Here is a 12,478-nt window from a genome sequence, read left to right as displayed (position 1 = left end):
AATCGTATAGTTTTTCCTCTTTATGGTACAAAACTTATTTTAACTTTTTCTTTTACAAAACTTATTTTAACTTTCATTTGCGTTGTAGTTGAAATGAAAATGGTCGATTTCTTGATTTGAAAATAAAATCAATACACATTAGGATGCAGATGCTTTTTAAGTTATTGGAAAAGCATATGGTTATAGTATCGATGAAATTTGAATTACGAGTAAAAATGTGATGATCGATAAAAACTTTGAAGTTTGTTTTATACACAGCTATTGGAACAAAGATGAAGAAAAATATTTTTTACTATTTATATTAAATTTCAACGCATGCCAGAAATTTTGACGTACTTCTTTCCTACATTTCTTCACAATATTTACACGTTTTACTATTGTAAGTCAGATTTTTAACATTGAATTATGCAATGAAATATATGTTATTAGTTAACATAGTTATTAGTTAACATACATGCTACAAGTTAAAAAAATTGAGACAGTTTAAAAGTTAATTTCTGGCTGTGTATATTTTCTGATATTTCATCACTACTAGATCCGTCGTACCAATAATATTATTTCCAATTTTGACGAAATTTGTTATACAGTTGCTAAATTAACATTGCGGACTTGCTAAACTAAGTTCTTTAAAGTTTGCGACGAAAAACTATACATCGATTTTCGAATTACCTTAATGTGCAACTTATAATTCGAAAAAGTTCTGTATTTCTTCGTAATCTCTCATTTAGATTAAAAAATTAATAATAATTTTAACTCTTTTGTTCATTTCTAAAAAACTTTTCTTTTTGTTCTTTTTCTTTTTTTTTAACAAATGAAATTAAAAGGATGGAAAGGGACTAAACGATTATAAGCTCGTTTATGATACTTATGGTTCCAATATTCTAGCTCAGATAAGGTTCGATAGTCTGTTTCTCAGCACATGTAGGTATCCTAGGGGCATGAAAACAAATTAAGGCTTTAATATCAGCGATAACCATGGGAGTAGGCCGTGGTTTTCTTTTACAATCAGCACACACAAAAAAAAATTTCAAAAAAATTCAAAAATAATTTATTTTATTACTTTATTCAGCTCCCTTGTCTTCCGAGTTGAGTTATGTGTTCGGAGAAACAAGTTTTATCTCCTTTATTATAAGGATGATCTCGAAAAATATTCGAAGACGGAAGGGAAAAAGAGTTGGTCGTTTTTAGTTGATAAAACGCATCTCTCTACTACGTTAATTATAAACACTATTAAAGCTAAAATAATGATTATACGGAAGTATACTTTTATATCCTCAAATACACTTCGCAGATAAGTGATGTGATGTCTTTTCTATTATCTGTGCTTGATGATTCTAAAGATGGATATTTTTTAGAAGTCAGCTTCAAAGGCAAATGCGTCAACGTCATTATTTATCGCACAACTTTTAGTTAAGGACTAAATACTTTGGCAGGTTTAGAATTATTCTCGTTTCGTGTCGTTCTCATCACGTATTTAATTGGCGTTAAAAGCTTACCTGAGTGTAATTATACACTTTCCTTTATCATCAAAGCTTGGCGATTTGAAACTTAACAGAAAAGCGCTTTCTATCCAAATGTAGTTGACCTTGAATAGGGATTGAGTGGATCTCTTGGGATTCTCAAGTGCACTTACCCCTAATTGCAATGGCTGTAGTGTTTTACTTTCCATACCCCAGAAAAGATGATTTTAATTTTCCCTTGGGATCTAGAAAATCCATTTTCATGTGATGGCCGTATATGGACGGAATTTAAATAGAAGTGTTTATTAATACCTCTCTTGTAAAATAACACAATAATTTAGCGATAGTTCTTGATATTTGATATTTAAAAGAAATCTAATTTTATCCCAGTCGCGCTTTTATTACAATCGATATTAAATCACCTTTTTTTAATATTTAATTTCTTTTAGGAAAAACACGAATATACTGATATATTTTAATTTTAATAGATACATAATGAAATATATTTTTTATTTCCTTCTAACTCATTGTTAAGTCTTCAGAATATATTTCAGAACATTACTTTTTCTATTATCATCATCGAGAGAGTTGACTACGATTAAGTTGAAAGATGAACATGGCTATTTTTCAAAATTGTGACGCACACTTAATAATTTCAGCAGACACACATGGAAATATATTTCTTATTCCTTTTTAATTCACCATTCAAGTTTTTTTTCTAGTATCGTCACTTTTAAATGTATCGAGCACATTTGCTACCACTAAATCGAACATTTTCTGAACGAGTGTATTCTTTATAACAAACTTTCTGAACATTATTTTTTCTAGTGTCAGCATTTACTTTTAAATGTATCGTGCACATTTGCTGCAACTAAATCGAACATTTTCTGAACGTATGTATTCTTTATAGCAAATTTTCTGAACATTATTTTTTCTAGTGTCAGTATTCACTTTTAAATGTATCGCGCACATTTGCTACAACTAAATGGAATATTTTCTGAACGTATGTATTCTTTATAACAAATTTTCTGAACATTATTTTTTCTAGTGTCAGTATTCACTTTTAAATGTATCGAGCACATTTGCTACAACTAAATCGAACATTTTCTGAACGTATGTATTCTGTATAACAAATTTTCATTTTTTCTAGTGTCCGTATTCACTTTTAAATGTATTGTGCACATTTGCTACAACTAAATCGAACATTTTCTGAACGTATGTATTCTGTATAACTAATTTTCTGAACATTATTTTTTCTAGTGTCAGCATTTACTTTTAAATGTATTGTGCATAATTGCTACAACTAAATCGAACATTTTCTGAACGTATGTATTTTGAATAACAAATTTTTTGAACATTATTTTCTCTAGTATCAGTATTCACTTCTGAATTACTCGAGCACATTTTCTGCAACTAAATCGAACATTTTCTGAACGAATGTATTCTTTAAAACAAATTTTCTGAACATTATTTTTTCTAGTATCAGTATTCACTTTTAAATTAATCGAGCTCATTCGTTACAACTAAATTGAACGATGAAAATAGTTATGTTATCATTTTTCATGATTATGGAATTACTTAAAGATTTTGTTTTTATAGATACACATTCAATTATATATCCTAATAATTCATGATTCAATCTTCAGAATATTACTTTTTCTATTATCAGAATAAAATTTTACTTATATTAAGCGCATCTACTACAGCTAAGTTGGAAGATAAACATAATGCGCATTATTTTTCTGAATTGTAGAATATATTGGGGGGACCGGAAAGTAATGCCGTTTCAGCGCATTTGTCCTAAAAACCAATTCATTTCTTTCGATTCATTTTTGATCCGTCATTGAAAAGTTGTTGCTAAAGAGGCTGAATTCATTATTGATTAAAAATTAAATCTTGGTAACAAATATCAAATGCACCCAAACGGCATTACTTTCCGGTCCCCCCAATACTTAAAGATTTTGCTTTAATAAATGCAAATTGAACTATATATATAATTTCATTTAAATTCAATAATTGAGCTCATTTTCTACAATTAAGTTCACGGATTTAAATAATAACGCAGATTTTCTATGTTAAACTGAGCCTGAAACTCAAAAAGGTCGGGAGCTCCTAATTAATAAACCTCAAAATTTAATTGAAGTTTATATACACTGGAAACAGTTATCTGTAATATTGATGTAAATTATCAAAGTTTTGCTGATTTAATTCGTACAACTTTGGTATCCGAAAGCACAGAATATTTTGATGCAAATTTATACTGCGTTTGAAATTGATTTAAACTGTTATTAGAGATATTTTAAAGTTCAATTTACCCGTAAGAATAGAACTGGGAAATAAGTCGCAGAAGATGTTTTCCATTTCTATTTGTGAAAAGACAACTTTAAATGAATCATAAAACGGACTATTTGTATTTCTTACTTGGTTGAAGTACAATGAGTTTCTTTCTATTTTGTTTCATAACCGGCTTTGAACAGCCGACTCAACTCCGAGTTTACGACTAACCATGCGAAAACTCCGTAGTCTTGTAATTTTGAACTCAAACCAGAAGACAAGGACATGGCTGGATCAAGCATTGGGGCAAATACGGCTGTATTTGTTTCAGAGCAATTTTGACGCATTTTCGCTCAATTTTGAGAAACTCTTTTTTACAATGAACAAGATATTCCTATCGATCAACTGAAATATATTAATAATATTAAGATCTATGTATATGTCACGGCGAAAGACCGAAATCGGTGGTTGTTGACTTTCACCGGTGAATGTCGACAAACACCAAATACGTCGGTGAAAGATCGAATATTTCATTACATTCTTGTACATTCGGACCCTCACCGGTGTATGTCGGCAATCACAGATATGCTTTGGTGAATGTCCGAAATATTTATTACATTCAATTTGATATGAATTTATTCTTGGATATAATTGCATTTATTCGATATTTTAACCCTACACTGATGTTTTTTTTAAGTTTAAGTGTCATTGCCCGGTATACCCTACACTGATGGTTTTTTAAGGTTAAGTGCCACTTGCCCGGTATACATTTGCCCGGTATACCCTACACTGATGTTTTTTTTAAGGTTAAGTGCCACTGCCCGGTATACCCTTCACTGATGGTTTTTTAAGGTTAAGTGCCACTGTCCGGTATATATTTGCCCGGTATACCCTACACTGATGTTTTTTTTTGAGGTCAAGTGCCAATGCCCGGTATATACTTGCCCGATACTCCAAACACTGATGTTTCTTCTAATCTATCATCAGTAAGTATTTAAATATAGAATAAATATATCAAATAAATATAATAATATTAACGAATAAATTAATATAAAATTGGATATAACAAATGTTTCGGACATTCACCAAAGCGACTATGTGATTGTTAACATTCACCGGTGAGAGTCAGAAATAAGGGTATTTAGCAAATATTTCGGACATACACCAAGCGACTACGTGAATGTCGACATTCTCCAGATTTCGGTGTTTCCCCGTAACATATATATCTGAAACCATGCTGCTCCTATATATTTTTTTAAAACTAAAACGAGTGGTAGCTAACAGAAAAAAACGGACAAAAAAAGCTAGGTGTTTACCACTTTTTTTCTGGAAATTTTATTTGAAAATAAAATAGAAATTTTTTTGATTCAATGAAAAGAGCTGACAGCAATACAACCTTAAAAGTCCCCTTCAAAGAGAATTTTTTTTTTAATTCTACCATGTCAAGGAGAACTATTGTCCGTGTACACACTGAGAGAAAAAGTAATGGAAAGTCAAAATGACCTTATTATGGTAAAAATTTATCGTCTTGATGGCTTTATAGAAAGAGCAAAAAGCTCGGTAATTTTTACAGAAAAGCTTTGCTAAACATTTCGATAAAATTGACAATAAAATTTGGTTTTAAAACGCGCAATAAAATTTAATAAATGTGGCATAATTTGGTTAAATTTATTATGATACTTTAGATCATAACATAAGAACCATTTATTCGGTAAAATTTACTTCTGAGTACTACTTCTCAGTTTCTTATAAGAACTAAAATTTTGAAAACTAGAATTTCTGGTAAACAGTTACAATATGGATGGAAAAATTACCAAATAAAAGGTTTAAATATCGTATATTTAAGTTTTATTAATCAAAATTAAGATTTTTTTTTTTTAACCAGAAATGTCATTGTACCGTAAAGAACGGTAATTTTACCATATTTTTTTCTGTGTGCAGAATGTCATTATTTATTTAGTAACTAATTAATATTTTGAATAATTTATGTTTTATTTTATTCAAAGAAATTGTTCTATTGAAATTAGAAAACGAATTTTAAATGTCAATGTTTTTTAAGTATTATTAAAACTTGAACTTTTAAAACTGTAAATATAGAAGAAGTCTTAAAAATACTTACAACCTTAACAAAGTTCAATAGAACATTTTTCAATGAATAAAGGAAACAAAAACTATTTCTAAACATTGATTAGTTACTGAATAAATAAGGGAATTCTGGGCATAAAAAAATTTCCATGGTTTGACATAATAAAAGAAATTTGTTTTTGTTTTTTGTTTTTGTTTTTGTTTTTATGAGAATCTTAATACTCGAAATCGGAAATAATGTTAAGTAGTGGTCTTCAAATGTTTGTGCCGGAGGGTCACATCAATAAATTCAGGAAATCTCACGTATCACGCACCTGCTAAATAATGTAATACAGTTAAAGCAATTGATTAGTTTAGCGCCGTGCAGAGTCGTTTGCATGCTCGTGGCAAACTTCCTGATTAAAGGTGCTTCTAAATTCTGAAAAGAAAAGTGTAATCTTTGCTAGTGAAACAAAGTGAATCTAGTTAATAATAATAATATTTTAAATCCGTGTTTAAATGTCGATTTACTCATAGTAATTGTAAATTATTCTCAGGTAAAAAATTTCTTATTTCCAAGATTAATTTTAAAAAAAAAAATTAAACAGTGTTTAAATTACAATGATCTAAAACATTTAATAAAATTTATTATATTTAAAATTTCTCAAATTTTTTTCTTCGTGAAATATTTTACTATGGACAGATATTTACACACTAAAAATTTTAATTTAATAATAAAAATTGCTATTAGTTAGAAATTATAATATCATTCATAGTTTCCAATCTAGCCATTTCTTCACGACAGTCAAGAGAGTTTTCCTTTAAAGAGCAAGTTTTAATATTTTATATGCAAGATAGTTTGGGTCACTTTGCAGGAGAGAAAGTCTACCAACCAATAATTAAGTCACATCACAACAAAAAATTATTTTTACAAGACTTTAGGTAACAGAGACACGAATTGGTCAGCGGAGATTGCTACAGAATTGTTTATATGGTTCATTAAAGTACCATAAGTGTTTATATGGCCCATAAAAATAAATATTATAAAGTGTGTGCGAAGAGATAAGAAGTTTAAGGGAATAAAATATAAATTGTTTTTGATTGTTGTTGTTGTAGTTCATTTACGTCGCACTAGAGCTGCACAATGGGCTATTAGCGACTGTCTGGGAAACATCCCTCAGGACGATCCGAAGACATGCCATCACAATTTTGATCCTCTGCAGAGGGAATGGCACCCCCGCTTCGGTAGCCCGACGACCTGCACGCGAAGTCGAGCACTTTACGGTAGAACAGTTTAACGAGGACCAATACCGCCCACCCTCGGTCCCTACGCAGACTGATCCAAGTGGTTACCCACCCGCACACTGACCGCAGTCAGTGATGCTTGACTTCGGTGATCTGCTGGGAACCGTGTCTTAACGATCAGTCCACTGCGGGACAAAATTGTTTTTGAAAAAGTCTATGTTTTTCAGTTAAATTGAATGCTTGCAAGCGACGTTACGCGGGGATCAGCCAATCAGGTTCGATACACACGCGTGACGTGACTTGTAGGTATTGCTGCAAATTGATTTAAAGGAGGTTAATAAATCCAAGTCTTAAATCTGTAGCATACCATATTGCAGATCTAAAGCTTAGTCGACATGCCATGCACAACCACGTGCTTAGACGCAGCCATATGTTTAATTGCAAGAACAACTGCATACCTGAAAGCGACATCGCGCATGTGTCAACCAATCAAATTCGATGCACGCGTGTGACGTCGCTTGAAGGTATCCAATTAAATCTGATCCGAAAATTTATTCAGAATGATTATAAAGTCTTAAAAGCTGTAACAGTAACCCGCCATGTACAACCACTAGATTAGACATGACCATATTATTAGTTTCAAGTACCCAATTTAGAACTCCTGCGATGCGTAAACTCAAAAAGTAGCCAAATAGAATCTCTCTGTAGTAAAATATCGTAAGAATCGTTGGCCCATCCGCCGCTGTTTCGTGTGTTCAATTTTATGTTACATTTTGTTTTGTTGCACAAAAACTATTGGATTTAAAAACTTAAATTTGCGAAGATGTGAGGAAAAGTATATAGAAAGTGCGAGGATTCAATAATTAAAACATTCTAGAATTTTTTCGATAATTATTACAAGTTTAACAGTTAATAATTCTCGAAGCAATTATGGAGTGTTTTTTTGTTTGATCATACTCACTGTGCATTCTTCTACACACCTTTGTGAGTTCAGGTTTTAAGTCTTATACTTTTTGCTCAGCAAAACTGAATGTAATGTTAGTAAATTCGAATATCCAGAACAGCGACGACAGAGGGGCTAATGTTTTTTTTTATTATAGAGAGAAAATTACGTAGTAAAACAAATAAATACTACAAAAGATGGGGTATACCTTCGGCTCATCTTTGCCCCCTTCAACAAACCGATAGAAACAACAATAAATAGATGTTGTTGTAGCAGTAGGCCATTAAAGCAAAGGGGGCAATTGTTCTTGTTTTCCAGTGGCGCCATCTATAGCCGAGAATTCGACTTCCACCTCACCCATGCGTCATACCCGTTTATAGGGTTGACTCATTCATACATGCATTCATTCAACCATAGATGGTAATTTTGATCTGAACTAGAGATAGATCAATCTCCAATTCAGTACCCCCCGAGGTATAATTTGTTATGGAAACATGGAGGACTTTATAACCAGACAGATTTATCTTACACCAGTCACCCTTTACTACAGGGGCAATTCGAACCCCCGTTCTCGCGAACAAGAGCTTAGCGCCCTGGCTATCTCGGCACAATCAATAGATGAGAAGCAGATATCCTTTTCAGATTTTTTTCGTGATTCTAGCTGGGTTCACTGCTGATTGGATACTAATATATTTTAATCTATTTTCTTATGAATGGTGTACGGAAAATAGTTCTGGTAAAATTAATGTACTGTATCGTAAAGACATTTCTAGTAATGAAAATTAAAAAAAAAAAAAAAAACGCTTCCATAATTCTAGCAAAAAACCAAAATATGCTGTATTTTAACTATTCTCTTTAGCCCTGTTAAAATACCAGGGCTAAAGAGAATACAAGGGCTAGTTCACTCCGCTCTTAGAGCTGAAGCTACGATTTCCCTCCTCATGACGTCACTGTGTCCCCAGATCTCGGAGATCGCAAGCAAAGATATGATAACTTTGCATCTTTCTCTTTGTAAAAATAAGTTAAACTTTTTCTGGTTATTAGCTTTCAAACTTTACGTAATTAACACATTATTTCCGTTCATAAGCATAGTTCAAAAAAAAAAACTTTCTTGGTTATTATATTAAAAAAATACCATTTTAAACTTATGAAAATGTTTTGCTAGTTGGTGAAAATAACACGATAAATACTTTATTTTAAAAAGTTCAAATTTAACTTTAACTATTAAGAAAAATGAAGGCATATATCGACACTTTTTTTATCTACATATTCTTTTGTAAAGATAAGTTAAGTTAAATTTAGAATCCCTGATTTTAAAATATGTCGTTAATAGCAATTTGTTCATACTTAATCATTAGGAAACATCAACCTTAAACGCTAATTACTGAAACAAAATAATAACTTTGGTTCATAATGACATTAGAAATTTTACAATTGTTTATAGACATTTAAATTTACGATGATATAATTTATAGATATTTAAATTGAAGAGAATATAATTTTTAAAAAAAATCATAAATATTTAGAATAACTACATTAAAAAATATGTTATGAAATTAGGAGAATTTCAACTATATACTATATATTTTATTTATACTTTTTACTTGCATTTTAATTTTCTTTGACTTTATCTATTTTTTAATTATTTTCACCTGCCTTTCTTTATGAAGTAACGAGGCGGTTTCTATTTAGATAATGAATTTTTATAAAAGTTCTTTACGACAGAATAAACGTATTGCTGTTTTATATTAACTGTGTCATTTCGGAATCCATTCTTTACATAGTTGTTCATTTACTTTAGGGAACACGCGAAAAATTATACTTTTTCCTTTTGTTTTTATTTCAGAATTTTTTCAAGTTGCAATCGCGCAAACTGGCATTTCGATAATAGTTTTAAATTCTTGTAAATTCACTGCAAAAACTGAGGAAAGTCATTATAGAAAATAACAAATGTCTTAGAATATCTCGCAAAAAGAAATGATCCAATATTAGTGAGAGCTAGTAAGGCCAAACGCTCCGTTCTTGAAGTAAAAGTGCGAGCTTTGCGCCAAAGTGACGTCACTAGAGTGACGTCGGAGGATCGGCGCGGCGAAAGATACTTCAAAGGAGTGAACCAGCCCTTTAGCCCTGGTATTTTAACCATTAATATGGCAATAATTTCCTTTAATGTGGTAATGCTTTACTGGAAATTCTGGTTTTAAAAATTACAATTCTTATTGCCACACATTTGTTAAAAAATATAAAACCTAAAAGTAAATTTTACTGAATAAATGGTTTTATTGCTATCCTTTAAGATATCATGATAAAATTTCCAAATTTTACCACATTTGCCTAAGTTTAACACATGTTCTAAAATAATATTTTATTGTTAATTTCAAAGTCATTAACAAAGCCGTGTATTTTGGTGTTTCCATAAAGCCGGAAACACGGTGAATTTTACCATATTTTAATAGTTAAATACAAATAGTTTAACTGTATTATAATATTGAAATACAACACAAAATAAATTATTATTAATTGTGTTATATTAAAATATAACACAAAAATCAATTTTACAATCAATCAACTGAAAGTGAAACTTCCTTTGAATTTCACAGCTATTTGTTTCGCAGAAAATCGAAAAATAAATTTCATTATTTTCCTCCGATGTTGTATTTTATAACCGTCGTTGAACAGCCTATCCAATTTTGCGTTAACGACAAGCGATGTTCAGTTCCGTAGCCTTGTAATTTTGAACCCGATCTAGAAGACAAGGGTAGTCCTGGATCAAGTATTGGGAGAAATTTGCTACCGTGGACTTTTTGATGGAACTAACCCGCATTTGCGTTGCATGGAGAGGAAAACCAGGAAGATCTCCCACGATTAGGCTGATGGCAAGGGGACTCTAACGCATGATCTATCTACCACTGAGGATATTTTACGTCAGCACTGTGGTCCGTGCGCGCCGCGTGCGGAATTTGTATCGACCTGCCATCGCTGGGATTTGAACCCGGTTCACCTCATTGGAAGGCGAACGCTCTATCCCCTGAGCCATCACTGCTCGCTTAACTTAGTAAGTATTCGCCATTAATCAATGATAAGGTACTTTTCGATAAGCTGGACGCAAGCGAAAAGTTGTCAGAAAATATCGATCTATGCCTACCATTTTTGTTTTTTTTTTTTAAATAATATTTACTTTTTTAACCACATAATATGAATAAAATAAAATAAAATAAAATAAAATAATTAAAAATATAGTTGAATTTCCTTGAGCCTGGCTAACCAAAAAGTATTAATATATTAAAGACACATCGTTTTAACAATTAAGATTGTGTTCTAGTACTTGAAAATCCCGTTATTCCTTCAAAATTATTTTTGGCCATATTTTTTGATTAGTGGAGTTTACTGCTTCTACTGATTCTCCAATCAACTACAATAAATAAAACTGCATTGAACGTTAAAATGTTAATTATTTTACTGCTCATGCTAGCTAACCGTTTTTTTTTTAGAGGATCAGAAGAATGCATTATACAATAAGGAAATTACTTACTTAGTAGAAAGTTTCTCAACTCCAAATTAAAATGGAAAACTAGAAAATAAAAGAAAAACATCTAATTAACCTTTTCGCCAGCGCAAGTAAATTCAAAATTTTTATTTAATTTTTTATTTAATCAGATTGAAAAGAAATAAAGAAAACAAATGAATTTACTTGGAATACATTAATGATTTTATCGCTTCCACCAGCGAAATGTTTAAGTTTCGAAAATAGTTAAGATAGGAAAGATTTATGCTTTTAAATAAAACTTAACACACGAGCAGGTAATAAGTTTTTTAACAGAAGTATATAGACTATTTGGACAATTGGGTATAATATAGCCTACGTCACAGGTTGTGTTGTTCCTACTAAATTCAACCCATGAACGGCATTTTCTGCGAGCCTAACTTCAAGCCACAAATAAACAAACGAAGTGTTCGATCGTTTAAATAGCTGCTCGCCAGATTTTATTGCATTATAAAGAAAAGTTATTGAAACTAAATACAACTAAATAAACAACAACAACTAAAACAAATAACAACAACTACTAATAACAATAACTAAATAAACAACAACTAAATTCCATTCGTTTAGCATTGCGTCATATGTTGTTCCTACTAAATCGAAGTAGTTGTGTTTTTTTCATATTATACCCAATTGGGTATAATATGAAAAAAACACAACTGCTTCCACTTCGAAAATTTTACTAGGAATAACATTTACCTTTTTGTTTAATTAATAACCTGAGTTTTAAATATGTTTACTAAATTCGTAAACTTAGATAAAACAACAAAATAAACTATTTCAAAAGGAACTAGACTAAAACAATTCCAACCTGCCGAGTAGCGACTTATAACAACACACTTCATTTAATGTTTACTTGTTGCTAGAAATCAGGTTCGCAGAAAATGCTGTTTACTAGTTAAATTTAGTAGGAATAACACGACCTGTGACGTAGGCTATAGTATACCCAATTTA

The sequence above is a fragment of the Parasteatoda tepidariorum genome, chromosome 7, assembly GCF_982258835.1.
Source record: "Parasteatoda tepidariorum strain Cologne lab strain chromosome 7, Ptep-v5.0, whole genome shotgun sequence".
Classification (NCBI taxonomy): Eukaryota; Metazoa; Arthropoda; class Arachnida; order Araneae; family Theridiidae; genus Parasteatoda; species Parasteatoda tepidariorum.
Note: the sequence above shows the minus strand (reverse complement) of the source record.